This window comes from Humulus lupulus, chromosome 5 (assembly GCF_963169125.1).
Source record: "Humulus lupulus chromosome 5, drHumLupu1.1, whole genome shotgun sequence".
NCBI classification, from domain to species: domain Eukaryota; kingdom Viridiplantae; phylum Streptophyta; class Magnoliopsida; order Rosales; family Cannabaceae; genus Humulus; species Humulus lupulus.
Genome location: NC_084797.1, coordinates 163,637,133 through 163,653,944, shown reverse-complemented (window position 1 = coordinate 163,653,944; position 16,812 = coordinate 163,637,133).

The window sequence follows — 16,812 nt, the reverse complement described above, 5'->3', positions numbered from 1 at the left end:
CCTTCTACATCGAGGCAGTTCCGGATCGGACCCCATCATCCTCCCGACCAAGGGGTTACTCCTGCTTCTATCTGGTCCATGAGAATTGGCTTTGTCAGTGATCCTCTGACAAGCATTATTATTTCTTGCTCCCTGGGTGGCTACTTGTGTCACGGCTTGAGCATTGGCTTGGGCCAATTGGGTATCCGCTTCTAGAGCAAGTGCTGCTTCACGATGTCGACGGTCGACTTCCTCCTATCGTTGTCTAATCTCTTCACTTCTGGCCTCCATATCGCGCCTTTGCTGCTCTAACGTAGCTCTCTGCCTGGCCATCTCTTCAATGAAAGACTCCTGGCGAGCATTGAATTGCATCATCTCCTCTTAGAAAGAGCCTATTGCTTCCTGGAGTTATTCAACTTCTGGAGTGATCTCCTCGAGAAAGACACTGGGCTCAGTCTCTGGGTTCTACGGTCCAGGACCTTCTGATCTAGCAGGCTCTTTTGACGTGCCTGACTACTTGGATGCCACATTGGTATTCTTGGGTGCCATAATGATATGATAGTAGTTTGTTTCTTCTATTTAGGCTCTCAATGAAAGCACCAAAAATATTGACCACAATTTTGGCCAACTGCGAGTAGACGCAAAAACGACAATAAACCTTGAATAGAAAGTAAATAACACACGTAATTTTTATAGTGGTTGAGCCACAATTTGTTGGTAATAGCCTAATCCACTTGGAGTTGTGATATATTTAGCCTACACTTAAGATCAGATGAACTTGAGTCAACTGAGTTTCTTAAGTGTAAGTAGAAAAATACAGAATTTCTCTTTATATAGAATACAAGCTTTCTCTCTCTAAGCTCTCTTAGAAAATGCCCCAAGAATGCCCCAAGTAACAGTTTCAAGTTCTCAAAACTAGAGAGCTCTTCTTTCTTTCAAAAAACCAGATCCCCCTAAATGATGTCATGAGCCATTTATTTATAGGCTCATGGATCGTACATTAGAAATATCCTTTGACGGGGTCCTTGGTTCTTCCATCCAACTTTAATTAACTAAAATATAAATAAATTTAAATTACAACAATATAGCTATTATTCCAGGATATCTGAGAGATTCCTGCAGCAGTTGAGAATGATTCGGGTTGAAGCTATTACTGAGGCTTTACTGAAGAGTCACTAGACGGTAACTTATGAGATGCTGATCCGTGGACCGAACAAATCCATCCCTGAAGTGACTGGTCGGCCAAGACAACTCACCGGTCGGCATAGTCAAGCTCCTCTAGCCCACCTTTGGTCGGTATAGGCAAAGCACTCCTCTAGCACACCTCTGGTCAGTGTAGGCAAATCACTCCTCTAGCACATCTCTGGTCTAGCATGACACATTTCTGGTCTAGCATGACACATCTCTGGTCTAGCATAGTCTAGCAACACACTTTACTGGTCGGACAAAAGCCTTACCTAGTCGGTCAAATTACTTCCTGACCAGATAAATCAATTTCGTGACCAGTAATATCACAACTCCGAAAATTAATTTCCAACATTTTCCCTTCTTTAGTCAATACATTTATTGACTATTAATGTGCCATTTATTGATCATACATTGCCACTTGTCCCATCCTATTGCCACGTCATCGAACAAAATTTTGGGATGACAATTTATATTTTAAAAAGTTATCATATTATATATATATATATTTAAAAAATCATAAACAATGTTTTGGTTTAATTTTACTTTTAATATGTTTATGTCATTCTTTTATATATAATATTGTTTATTTATTTAAAAATTATATGATAGTGATACAAATTTAATAAAAATAATTAATAAATTCTATAAATAAAATTAAACAAACGTGTATTGTCACTACAAAAAATCTTAGTTTTATTCATAATAAATTTTGTGACTAAAAAAAATCATCATGCCTATGTTATTATTAAAAAGTCCGTGGCTAAAAGTATTAGTCACAAAAATCACAATTTGTTGTTACTAAATGTATTTTTAGTCACAACAAACTTTATCACTAAAAATAATAAGTTGTGACTAAAACTACATTAGTGACAACTTGTGATTAAGTATGAATTTTTTAATCACAAGTAATTTTTTGTTGTTATTAAAAGTGACATTTAGTCACAAAATATATGTTGTGACTAAAAAGTTGTAGTTATTTGTAGTGTGTAGGTTGTTTGTATCTAGTTTATATATATATATATATTTATATTGTTGCAATCTTTACTTATATGAAGCTATTAAAGGGGAAAATAGTTGTACAGTGACTAGTGGTGGGGCTTCTCATGAAAAGAGTGTCATGGAGGCAACTATTCACTTTTTTGTATGCATTCTTACCCAAATGAGAAGAAAGTGAAGTATACGTAAAGATGGCATTTGTTTGTTGTTAAATTTTATTTGAGTTTGAGATACAGAGGCTACTTTTATTACCAAATAAAATAAGGAATAATAGTGAAGCAATATTTGAGTAAGTGCTCAATATAGAAAAGAGAAGTTTAGAATTGAGTGGTAGATGGGCCTATTGTTTGACGTATTCTTTGGTAAAAATTAGGCTGAGTACCTATATTTAGATTTGTTGTTCAATTTTTAGCCACATTTTACAACTCTTAATTTTATATCTAATATTTAATGGAATCTACCTATTATACCCTTCTATTATGCTTTCTTCTCAAGAGTTATTCAGGCACTCAATTCGATCCACATCACAACCCATCCCAAATGCTTATATATATTTGTCACTTCCTTATATATATATATATATAATTAATATATCAAATATTTGAATAAAATAATTTACATAGTGATTTAATGCAAATGACATGTACTATTTTATATGAATCAATGTTAAAGAGTTCTTGAACATTTTTGTCATACATAAACATAATATATGTAGAGGGAAAATAATACGATACATAGAACATTAGCATAGATCATCTTAGCATTTTCTACATATATATTTTATATATATATATAATATCTCAAAGCATGATTACTTACAGACAAGTCAATCATTCATTTGACCTAAAATGTTGAGTATTTTGTTTGAAGTATTACAATTCACATGTTCCATTGTATAAGAATTGAGAGTTCGTATGGGTAAGTAGTGTAATTTAGTGAGAGAAGGAGTTGAAAAAAGAAAATCCACCTGTAGAGTTTGAGAGAAATAGATAATTATTGCTCTTCTGGTGAAGGACACGAGAGCCATGACTTAGAAAAAAGGGTGAGAGTGTGTTTTAATAAGGGCATTATAGGATAGGTAATTATAAAAATGGGTATTATTAAACTAAATTATTTTAGTGGCTATTGTTTGACGCATCATTTAATACATTTGATAATTTGTGATTTTGCTTTTCAAATTGTTCTTAGCTTCTTCATTGCCTTTTCCTATCATGTATATATATTCGACAAAGAATAATTAGTATTTTTGTCCCCGAACTTATGACACTACCGAATTGTACCCCCTAAAATATACGGTATATTAAAAGCTCCCCTTAAAATATATCATTTACAGAAACATAGTCATTCTGTTAGATTATGTATCATTTTTTTGTTTAAACGCTAATATGACATTGTAAATTATGATAAATTAGTATTTTTATCCCCCGAACTTTGATCATTATCAAATCATGCCATTTTTTATTAGAAATTTTTTTTAAAAAAATCTACTTTTTGTATTAATTATTTAAAAATTAATTCAAACCTAATAAATTTTTAAAAAAATATTCAAAAATTAAAACAGTAATGTTATCCCCAAAATTTGAAAATGATGACGTGGCAATAGAAGTGACAAATGGCAAGGAATGGTTGGGTGATCTGGCTTAGGAGTGATCCGGTAGACCGATGAAGATTTTTGTCCGGCCAGTCATGTACTTGTCCAACCAGTCATGTGATTGTCCGACCAATCATGTGCTTGTCCGACCAGTCATGCGCTTGTCCGCCCAGTCATGTGCTTGTCCGACCAGTCATGCGCTTGTCCGCCCAGTCATGTGCTTGTCTGCCCAGTCATGCGCTTGTCCGCCCAGTCATGTGCTTGTCCGACCAGACATGTGTTGGCCGACCAGTCACTTGTCTTGGCCGACCAGTGAGGGTTTGGCCGACCAGTGGAGTGCTTTGGCCCTTCAGTTTTCCTCCTGGGTGTGATGTGGACCGACTAAACAGAACAGGGCTACGCAAAAGATCCCAGTAACGGCTTCAACAAGAATCGGTCATACCTGCGTTGGAATATCTCAGATTATCCCACAAAAGTAGTGTATTGTTGTATTTTGAATATTATTAATTAAATATAGTGAGAATAACAAAATATCCCGATTGTGGGGGACATCATCTGTACGATCCTGAGCCTATAAATACAAGGCTCATGGCATCATAAAAAGGATCCGATTCTAATTTTTTGAGAGAATATTTGTATCTAAAGAGAAATATTGTATGCATTTCATCTGCACTAAAGAAATTTAGTTGACTCAGGTTCATCTGATCTTGAGTGTAGATCTATAATCATAACTCTAAGTGGACTAGGCTATTACCAACACATTGGAGCTGAACCACTATAAAAATTGTCTGTGTCGTGTTTTTTCTCTTGAAGGTTTTTGTCGTTTTGATGTCTACACGTCGTTGGCCAAAAACGCAGTCAACAAGTAATATTAAAAAGAAAAAAATTAAATCTTTAAAAAAAAATCTTAGTATTAGTTCGAGTTAATAATTATTTAATTTATAAAAATCCAAAGTTAAATGAAATTAAAACTTAAAGACCAAACTAAATATACATTCTTTGACCATAAAAAAATATACATTCAAATTCAAATCACATTATACGTATCTTCTTTCTTAAAAATAAATAAAATAAAATAAAACGATTGTAGTTGTGCAACTCAAAACCCACCATGAAAAAATTATTTCTTTTTACTTTATAACAAAAATAAATAGGTTTCTAATATGGCTCTATTGAGTTAATTAAGATTTTATTTATATTTTATTTATTTATTTATTTCAATTATATTTGATTTTTTAATATCTAGAGTGAATTTTAATTTGATTTTTTATTTCATTCATATTTGTTAGATATTTGTTTTTTTTTAAATCTAGTGTGAATTTTAAAGATTTTATTAGTGTTGACATGTGAAATTAGCCAACGGTCGTATGTACAGTATACGACACATTTTGAACGAAATAAAAATAATATACGACAGAGTACAAATATCTTAAACAAACACACATAAATTTTATAGTGGTTCAACCATGTTCTAATGAATAGTAATAACATAATGCACTTAGTCTTTGGTATTGAATCACTCGATAGACAATTACACAGATGAACAGAAGTATTCACTTGTTACTAATTTGTCCAGAGTTTCTCCCAAAATATTCCTCAGATCCTCTTCAATGAAGCTCTGGGTCCTTTATTTATAGTACCCAGGGGTTGTTACTTGATCAGTAACACTGGGATCGTGGTTTGGTACACAACTATTGGGTAGTGGAGATACATGTCCACCTCCCCATGATTATGAGATCATGGGTCTTCTCCTTATTTCTCTGGATCATTGTAAACGATGCACGATTGAAACCTTTGGGAAAATGCTAAGTCTAGGTTAGTTTATGAGACTTAGGTGCTAGGCCCGATGACCCTTCAGAGCTTGGGTGCTAGGCCTGATGACCCTCTGGGTGCTAGACCTATTGATCCTCTGGGTGCTAGGAATGTTGATCTCAGCTTGAACGCGCATGAACTTTATCCAGCAAAGTGTATTTGGGAATTTAGGCCGACCACCCTATGAAGAATAGGGTGGGCCGACCACCCCATGCAGTTCTCAAGCTTGTTAGGCCGACCACCCCTAGGGGTTGGGGTCAGGCAGACCACCCCTGGGGGTCAAGGCCAGGCCGACTACCCCTAGGGGGTTTAGGCCTGCTCGACTTCCTTATAGGTTGTGGACCTATCCTTTTTTGCTCATCGATCTTTTTTCAATACTTTATCATTTTTCCCTGACTTGTGATGACACATGTCGCTTTCTCATTCGCCACACCATCTCTTGATTTTTAAGGGAAAACATTTTCCCCCCAAGTTTATCGTAATGTGTTCAACATTACAATAAACTTGATCTTGCCTGAGAAACATATCGTAGTAATACTCTAAAATCAAAGTCCCTCGGAAATTACGTAGTACTTTTATCAACTATCGATAATTTGCTCAGCACGTATTTTTCAAGGATAAATGTAATTCCTAAAAATAATTATATTTCTCAAGGAAAACTAATTTCCTAAAAATCTAGTATATTTGTCAAGGAATTTTGAAGTCCTGAAAATATAATATATTTTTCAAGGAGTTTTGAAGTCTTAAAAATATAATATATTTTTCAAGGATATTAATTCCTAAAAATACAAAATATTTTTCAAGGAATTTGAATTCCTAAAAATATAAGATACTTTTCAAGAAATTTGAATTTTTAACAATGCCAGATATTTTTCAAGGATTTTGAATTCCTAAAAATATGGTTAGCCTGAGAGGCTATAAGTAGGGGACTCACTTCTCAGTTCCCTGCTCTATGCGCCTAAGTTGTAGGGATCTCTAAGCGTGACTTCCCCAATTCTTCATCAAACTCTGTAGATCTTCACTTGGGTAAGTATTTTCTCCTAATATTCACATCATTTAATTTAAATGTGCTTAGATTTAGAAGAAATACTTTGAATCTTTGATGAATCTGTCTGAATCTCCTTGTTTTGTTTTATTTTGATCCAAAATAATTGACTTGTTTGAATCAAAAATTGGCTTGCTCCTTGCCTCTTTTTGTGTGATGCTTAGGTTTTAGATGCCTATAGGCCAACCACCCTTTAGATTCATTGACCTGGGCGATTTCCAGGCTTAGGAATTTAGGGTTGGGCGATTTCTAGGGCTCCCCATCTAGCCATAGGCGATTTCCAGGTCTTCAAATTCCCTTATAGGTCGACCATCCTAGGATTTCCCTAGCCTGGGCGATTTCCAGGCTTAAGGGATTAGGGTTTAGGCCAACTACCCCTAGGGTTTTCTTAGCTGGGCGATTTCCAGGCCTATGTGCCCTATGATTGGCAATTTCCAGTGCTCCAAATCCAAGCCTAGGCCGTATTCCCCGTGCCCTGGGCAATTTCCAGGGTTCCAAACCCTAGCATAGGCGATTTTCTAGAGCTTAAATCCTCAGAGTGGTCAGCCTAAGGTGGTAGGCTGACAACCTTAGCTCTTATTTGTCTCCTTGATGCACTAAAGTGTTCTCTAATCCCTAGGGTGGTTGGCTTAAGACTAGGCTGACCACCTAGTCTTCTTTTTTGCACGTTATTGGGTCTCCAATATCCTAGGGTGGTCAGCGTAGGCCTAGGTTGACCACCTAGGTCTTTTCTTTTGCATTTTGTAAGCTTAGGGACTCACGGTGGTCGGCCTAGGCTTAGTTCCACTAGGCCGACCCCTACTTTGAGACTTGGATTGATATGGTAGGCTGACCCCCTATATATATTTTTTCATTTTTGCTCCTTAGTAATATACATGCCCCCAGTTATTGGGCTATCGGTTCTGTGGTAGGGAGCTTCGTTATGTCGATATACTAACTTTACTCTTTATTTTTCCTTTGTTGCAGATGTCCAGCTCATGTTCATCAGATAAGTCTGTAAGTGAGCGTACTCCACAGGCGTTCTTGGAAAGGGTGAAAAGGATTTTCCCTCGCTTCGCTTTATATTTATTCAGAGAGGAAGATTTCTTGAAAACGTGTAGCCCAATGGCGATAGTAAAATAGACAACTCGGCAACCTTCCAAAGATGATCCTCATATTTCCAGGCACATCACTCAGGGCTCTTCGCCTAGCTCTTCTCAGGTCTCTTCTCAACATAGTACTCCCCGTGGTTCCCAGGGCACATCTCAGCGAAGTCATTCTTCTCAACGAAGTTTGTCCGGTCAGCGAGACTCCTTGCAACGCCCTTTGCGTCAGGATACCAGTCGTGTTCCCCATCACTCTTCTTCTCAGCGAGAACATACCTAGGGCTCTCATCGCCAAGCTACTCATCCTTAGGAGCATTCTATTCACAGGTTCCAACCTAAGGTGGTTCGCCCTTCTTCCAAGAGCAAGACATTCTCGCCAGCTGTGCAGCAGGAGAAGAGGCGACAAAAAGAGTTCCATTCATCAGATTCTGGGGCCACATTTTCCAATGAGATCACCTGGAAACTGGTTGAGAAGCCTCTCCCTGCTGATTAAGAGGTTGTTTGGTTCAAGGGGGCTGCTTCTGACATGACTAAAGCGAAGGTAAAGAACTTAAGGAAGACCTTTGACCTCTCTGCATTTCTATTACTATCCCTGGTCCAAATGACAGAGCTAAGGACCCCCCCTTTGGGTATGTGCACCTGGACACGCTCTGTCATCAAGTATGGTGCCCTACTTCCTCTTCATTCATACTTCTGGAGCGTGGTTGATTATTTTGGTATTAGTCCCTCTCATCTAGCTCCCAACGCAATCTTGGTGTTATCTGCATTGTACATTATCTATCATTGTAGAAAATGGGCTACTCCAGTACCTCATGAGATCCACTACTTATTTGATCTGAAGACTAACCCTTCTCAGCGCAACTCGGGGTACTTCCACTTCCACCATTACATGAGCGAGGGTATCGACACCTTCTTGGAAGAGATCTTTGGAAATAGCAAGGCGTTTAGATATGCCAACAACTATTTCTTCACTAAGGATGCAGAGGCCAACTACTCCAAGTTTAAGCATGCCGGGCCTTTTTACAGACCGCTCCCAACCCAGGCTATGACTGTTAGGGCTAAGGCGCTCATTGCCATGACTCCTGAGGAGAAGAATGTCAAGACCCTCGTTACTTCAGAGAACCTTAGGAAGGTCGGGATGTTTCCTTCTACTATCACCGATGTTCCGGATGAAGATGGTCTCGAGCTTGTGAACGCCATAGACTCCCCGGGACCTATTCATGTCGAAGAGGTACCCTCTTCGCCCATGTTGGCTAGACAGGAGGGTGATGAGGTGGGTGCATCTGCACACTCACTGTTTGCTTCGGATGATTTTGATGAAGCCACGTTTGAACCTGAATCTCATTCAGAAGGTCCAACACTTTTATCATCTTTTCTTCATGTTTCATATGTACTTGATATCCCGCTAGTATTTTATGTTCTTTTGCAGGTTCAGATATGTTCAACTTTGTTCATACCCGACAAAAGTCGACTCCAACCAAGACTAGCCCTTCCGTCTGAGCGGCTAAGAGGACCAAGGTTGAGCCTGAGTCGATAACGGAGGTTCCTCCCGAGGCATCTCCTCCTACTCCTTTGGAATCTAGTCATGTCACAGAGGTGGAGCTATTCTTGCCTACGATGGTTCCTCCCAATATCAATGATGTGGATGCCTCCTCTTCTACGCCTACTCCCTTATTTGAGCCACACCAGTCTGCCATAAGGAATTTAGGTGCCATCATGGACCAAGCGTCCCATCTGGAGCAGACGACAATGGCTTTTAATGGGATTAAGAATGAGGACTTAAGCACCATCCTCGCGAAGTCACTCCTTGACATTCAGAGTGTAAGTCCTCTATAGTTTTCTTTTTGTCTGGTTAGCTTGTGTGCTGACGTTATCAAACACTTGTATGTTTTTTGCAGGTGATGATGTTGGTCTCCCATGTCTGTGATAGGCCTGTAGAGTATACCTCTACACTTTCCAACCTTCGTTCTGAGCTTGAAGTTGTCTGCCATGAGGTACTGGACCTTAGGCGCGTTCTTGGCTCTAGGGACGCAGACATTGTGTAAAAACGCCATAATCTAGTACCTTATAAAACATTCGCATACTCATGGGTTTAAAAGAGAAAAAGCCACTTATTATAAAATCCTAGTGGGGTCTTGCTAAAACATGCAAGTTGGGCCCAATAGTTTTAAAAGAAAAATAGTAGTTTTCATGCAAAGTTCTTAAAACAATCAAAGTTCAAGTCCCACTGCTAAGTTTAGAAAGTCTGAATTAACAAAACATTATTTTAGAAAATGGCGTTAAACTGATCGTTTCTCGTCCATAGGATGCCCCCACGCCATACACACCATGACAATAGAACTCCCCACATCACCACGCATGCCATAGAGAAACCTATATGCTACCTGAAAGAGAAAGTAAGGGGGTGAGCTAAAAGCCCAGTAAGGAAGTACGAACAACACATAAGTAAATCACAACAAATCATAATCGCATTCATACATCGTCACACATCATAGCATCATTATCGTAATAACATCAACATCGTAAACATAAACATAATCATAACAACATTGGCATCATTTGCAAAGTCATCACCATCATAACATCATATCATAAACATCATATCCTTGTGATCATGGCCCGCTAACTTGTCCATGTCACCCTTTGAGGTAAACAAGATCTCTGGTCCTTGAATAACCTTGGAGTTACGACTTCTTATCCTTAGTAACTCGAGTTACATCTTCATATCCTTAGCAACCCATTTTTGATGTGTCGCGTTCATTACGCTAACATCCATTCATAGCATACAACATTCAAAATGACATACAAACCAGTCACGTCATCGCAATAAAGCATTTCATAATTCATAGCGCAAAAGTATCATCAATCATAACATTCCCATTTATACAAACAATCTTATCATTCATAGCATAAATAAACAAAGATTTTATCTAACTTCCTTACCTCAGGTCCAAGCAAAGCAAAACGACAACTTCACAACGAGCCAATACCATAACCAAAATAGCATCCCTTAGCATCACATAAACTCCATTTTGCCCACTCATATAACCCATGTGTGCATGGGCCATGCACACATGGTGAAATCTACTCACAACATCTAAACAAGGCAATATTTATACATAAGGTCATAAAAGAATAATGCACATTCCACCTATATTACATGCATGGTCTCTCTATAAAAACTATATGGTTACATAATAGGCATATTTTTTAACGTAAAAGTGGAATTGCATGCAACATGCATACGTGGGAACGTTGTTAAAAAGCAGCGTTAAAAACGATAATTCCTACGCGCTTATTTCTATCGTTTTGAAAATAATGAATTTGTAACATGTTTTGATTTCCATTGTTTGTCTTTTTAGAATTACTAGGTTGATTAAATCACTCAAGACATTATTTTATTTCATAAAATAATTTATTTAATCATTTAAAATATACTAACTTCATTACTTACTTTTAAATTCCATAAAATAACCAAGACTAAAAAAATTATGAAAAATACTCATATTTTAACATGTTTATTTAGAAAATAACATTATAATCCAATTAACAAATTTACAAATTTAATGTGAGAAAAATTATAATTTTTAGATGTGGAAAAATACATTTTTTTTACTTGTATTATTTTTAAGACTTAATTTTTAAATAGAATTAATTCATAAGTGATAATTCAATAACTATTTTTAAAATATTTTTATAAACATTCAGCCACTATTTGATTTACTTAAATATTCACAAATAAATTAAATTCACCATTTTTCTTAATTAAAAATAAAGAAAAATCGTAACTATTTAAATGAACACTCATGTTATACAAAATATACCACTTTTAATATTTCTATAGTTTATGGTATTAATTTATCTCAACATACACATCAAATTTCTTTTATAAAAAATACAACTTCACATTTTTTACAAAAATTCCAGCAACCAATTATACTATTAAAATCACCATTTTTATTTTTAAAAATTCATATTTTCATCAAAATATAGAAAAAAATCTGTAGGTTATTATTTGCACAAAATATCATCTCAAGGCACTTTAAAATCTCCTATTAACTTCTTAAATCATCAAAACAACTTGTAAAATTTACTTAAGCATTCAAAAACATTTTTCTCATCATTTTGACACCTTTCATACACAAAAATCAGCAAATACCATAATCATGAAATTCATTCTTTTCATCATATTTCACAAAATTCACATATTTATTTAACAATGAAATTCTGTTTTTAGTAATTACCAAATTAATTAAACCAAGTGAATTAATTAAAGTGCAGAATGGTAATTAACTGTTTACACAGATTACAGTTCTGTCGGGACAGAAACCAAACTTGTCACGACAGAAACTGAACACAATAAAAAGACAGTGCAAAACAATAAAGAACACAGCAAATTTTTACAAGGTTCAGAAACTCTTTCGGATAACCTACTCCTTGGGGCCACACCCAGAGAATAAAACCAATTAATAAAGAAACACAAATACAAAAACATTGACTTAAACAAAACAAGACTCCCTCTTGAGATTTGCCGCAACTTGTTGTACTTCTCTTCACTAATCTGATCTTGATTGAAACGCTCAACCACTTGAACTCCCTTCAATGGCCAGCGAGTGCTTGCATCCTCCCGACGCAAGGCTTGTAAAAATCTTCTCCCGAAGACTATAAACGTTGTGTTCAAATTACAATGTGTATTCACTCATGAACATGGTATAAACTCACCACTAAAAACTAAACACACAAACTACAAGATCACATGAATACTTATGATCTTGAATACAAAGAGGAACTCTCACAAATTTTACAATAAAGCTCACGAATAATGCACCAAAGAGTTCGCTTTTCTCACTGCCTTTAGAGCCCTATTTATAGAGTCATTTTTCGTGCTCACAAAGGCTGAGAAAGAATTCTTCTAATAAAGGCAAGAATCATAGAAGTTATTCTTGATTGTCGAAGAGTTGCCTTATTTAGAAGATGCTGATCCGACAGATGCGATATCGGTGGGGACAGCTCAGACCTGTGTCGGATCAAAAACAAGCTCAAAAAGGAAACAACAATTAATGACATTAAGAACCAGTCTCCTGATTGCAATCCTTGAGCTGCACGAAAATATATAAGCAAATATTCCAAAAATAACTTTGGGTAAGTACCGAATATTTGCAATATACTTTTTCCCTTTATAAACAAAATGAGACAGTATAGGCTAAATAAGGAAGCATATTGTTGTCCAAAATACACAAAAAGGGAAAGAGGATTTCTGAAAATTGTAATAAGGGAAACCAAACAATTCCGAAAATTATAATAAAGGAAAACAAATATTTCCGAAAATTATAATAAAGGGAAACAACTAAATCAACCAATTTATCTTTTAAGAAAAAGATATTTCTATAAAAATGCCAATTATAGGATTTACAATCTCCCCCTTTGACAATTTTATAGACAAGGAAAATCTATTTGTTAAAAGATCCCTGCAAAACACAAGTAAGTGCTAAAAAACATAAGAGTCACAAAATGATCAAAATGACTCCTCCTGCGATAGATAACCAAAGCATAGTTAACAAAAACCAATATGAAACAACAGGTCAACATAATCAAAGTGCCAAAAAATAGAGCTTTCTCCCCCTCATTGTCTGAAAAAATGCCAAAGAAAGACAAAAGGACACGTAAAAGAAAGAACAAGGAAATGAAACCAAAAGACAGACACAATAAGTGTTCTGTTACAACTAACAAAAGAAAAATAGAGCAACGGTACTGGGATCATCATGGGGTAGGAGAGTTTGATGCATTGAGAATGGCCAATGAAGCGAGAAGATTGCGCTGAGTCTCCTCCATTTGAGAGAACCAGTCAGAAAGACTTTGAATCCCTGTCTGGACAGCAGCAAGATCTGTTGGGACAGCAGGTGAGTCGGTCACAACATTGCCAGAAGCAGGACCAGCAAGATTAATTCCTTTGACTTTCCAAGCTGTGGATGGAGGATGATCATCTTTGACTATATAGGTGGGACCAACCAAGGGAGAAGTCAAGGTCTCATGAGACTTCTTTAGAGGACGTTGAGAGTCCAAAAGTTTGTAAATGACCTATGGAAACATCAAGTGTTGCCCCTTACGTTTGGCACCACTTAGAGACATGATTTGGTCAAAAATAACAGCTCCAAGATCTATGGCGACTCCAGTACCGATTTTGAACAACAGGAAAGCCATATCTTGAGTGATGGTGGAGGAATGTGTGGTAGGCATCCAATTAAACATAGCAAATTTGAAAAGAGCACCATAATAATGAGTGAGATCCGTGACTCGAAGAGAGGTTCTTGGTTCCCACACCATAGTCTGACCAACCAGTTCAGACAAAACTTGGTCCTTTGCAAATTCAATAGAATCATCAATCTCCACAGGGACGAGATTGAGGGCCTTAGCAATTTCGAATGGGCTAAAATTATACCAATGACTCCTAACATAAACTTTATGGAACATAAACGAAGATTGGTCTAATAACTCATCATTCAAATTTGCATAGAATTCTTTAACAACCCGAGGCACAAACCCAGACAAAGATCTTAACCAACCTCTTTCCTCTAAAGTAAGCAATACCCCAAAAACACGATGAGGAGCAAAAAGAAAATTGCGCTCACTAATAAAATGACGATGGTCATAAAATTGCATGTTCTTCTCATTATCATTAAAACAGAATGTAAGAGAATGGGCTTTGAAAGAACCTGAGGTACGGACAGGAGCACCTTTTTGCTTAGCAAGTTTGGAAGACAATTCGGGAAATGCCAATGGAGTGGTGCCTTTTGGGTCAGAGGCAACAGGAGAAGCTTCAGATGGGTCTTCTTCAGATTCAGTCTCCTCAGCCAAATCATCAAGAGGAACTTCAGGATTTGGCTCGGTCAAAGAAGGATCTAACTCAGGCTGAGAGTCTTCCGTCTCGGGAGAGACATCCTCCGATGAGGTGCATGGAGGAGGATTGATTTTGGCCTTTAATTTAAAATGAGATAAAGGAGATGAATCAGAGATGGAGCTGGTACCTTGAGATTGAGCCACTTTGGCCTTCTTCCCTTTCTTCGTTCCAACAGCTTTGGTCTTGCGTTTGCCCTTTGCCTTGGGTGTCAACACATCAGGAGATAGCGAGGATTCAGAGTCATGATCAGATGGATCAGACATAGCTTCAGTGGAAATTGATTTGGACTGACTAGTTGCCAAGGCCGGTTTGGCTTTTATTTGACCTTCGGGAGATGCGAGTGAAACCGACGAGGCTGGGATTGTCTCAGCATCCAAGTTGGGGAACGTAACTCCTTTGCTAGAAGCTCCAAGAACAGAAGAACCTATAGGACCCGAAAGAGCAAGAACCTTCTTTCTTGCTGTGGTTTTAGATCGACAGCCTGGAGTAGGAGAGACAGCAGGGATTGATGCTGGGACCGAAGGAGTGGCAGAGGGAACTGATTCAGGAATAGTCTCCTACTGAGACTTCACGGACTTGGAAGATGAACCACGACCTCGAGTCTTCATGGCTGCTAAGAGAGAAACAAGTGAAACACACAAAGAAAGAAACCCTAAACACTTCGGTTATAAGTGAGAGATTTAACAAGAAAACACTATTATAAAACAACCAAAGTGAATCCGAATATATAAAGTATTCGGTGCACAAATGAGGCAAGTTCAAAAATGGGTAACTGAATTTTAAGGGATAAAGGCAAAAATATCTCCTTTTTAAAACAAATTCTTTCACACCTCAAAATTGGAAACTTTTTGAATATTTTTAGAATAAGTTGAGATAAAACAAATAAATTGCATCAATTAATTTTTTTTTTCAAACCCTTTTTTTTAAATACACGGTACAAAACAGATTTTATTTTTCAATTTTTTGTATTTTATTTTATTACAAAATTGCCGAAAATAAAGTGTAAATTGCCATACCATATGTGTCCATGTAAATGCCAAGTCTTGTTCAGAAGAAACAAGATAACCATATTTTTCACAAATTAGAGAAATGAGTTATAATTCAAATACTAAGAGACCATAATTCGAAAAATATACCAATCACAAAACATATTTGAGTCAATTCATTATATGTATGAGTCTTACAACCATCTTACACAGTCTAGAACAGGCATATGTGTGTGCATGTGTAAGCAATTTGGCGTTTCTTTTTGGCCTTTTAAAGCTAGGTTCATTGCCCATATTTGGCGATTTTAGCCTTTTTCAAATTGTAACCATAATGGAGGCTATAACTCTTATACTGATGGTAGCCCTTTACGCTGGTAGAGTATCCTCCAATATAATTGCTAATTACCTGGTACCAACTTACTCAGTGTCGGCTTTCACACATCAGTATAGGTAGCTCTTTTCCAAAATGGAGCATGAAAAAGAAACTGGATTAGGAATGCTCATACAAAGATAATAATTTGATCAAATATAAATTGGATGGTCTAAATTTTTCAAATATGGTTTTTTATTCCAACAAGGTATAGGACTTATAACGATCATTTTCTAAAATACAAAAAATATGCTCATCAAATTTCTTCCAAACAGGACAAGAGATTTACGCAAACACATATGCAAGGCAAGATAATCAATTTATTGGCAATTTCAAATAAAACAAACCCCCAAGGATTTCCTGAGGGAATCAAATCTGACCGTGTCTAAAGCTTTAGTAAAAATATCTGCAATTTGTTAGTTAGTCTCAACATATTCTAAAATCAATGTTTTTTTTTCAACAAGTTCCCTAATAAAATGATGACGAATGTCAATATGTTTGGTGCGAGAGTGTTGAACAGGATTTTTGGAGATATTAATAACACTTGTATTATCACAAAAAATGGTTAAAGTTTTAATATCAAACCCATAGTCTGCCAACATTTGTTTCATCCACAAAAGTTGAGTACAACAGCTTCCAGCAGCAATGTACTCAGCTTCGGCTGTTGACAAGGAGATGGAGTTTTGTTTTTTACTATGCCAGGAGACCAAATTGTTTCCTAAGTAAAAACAACCACCATTTGTGCTTTTGCGATCATTAGTGTTTCCTGCCCAATCTGCATCACTATAACACACAAGGTTAGAATTTTTTTCTTTGGAGTACCAAATGCCTAAATCAAGAGTATTATTGATGTAACGAATAA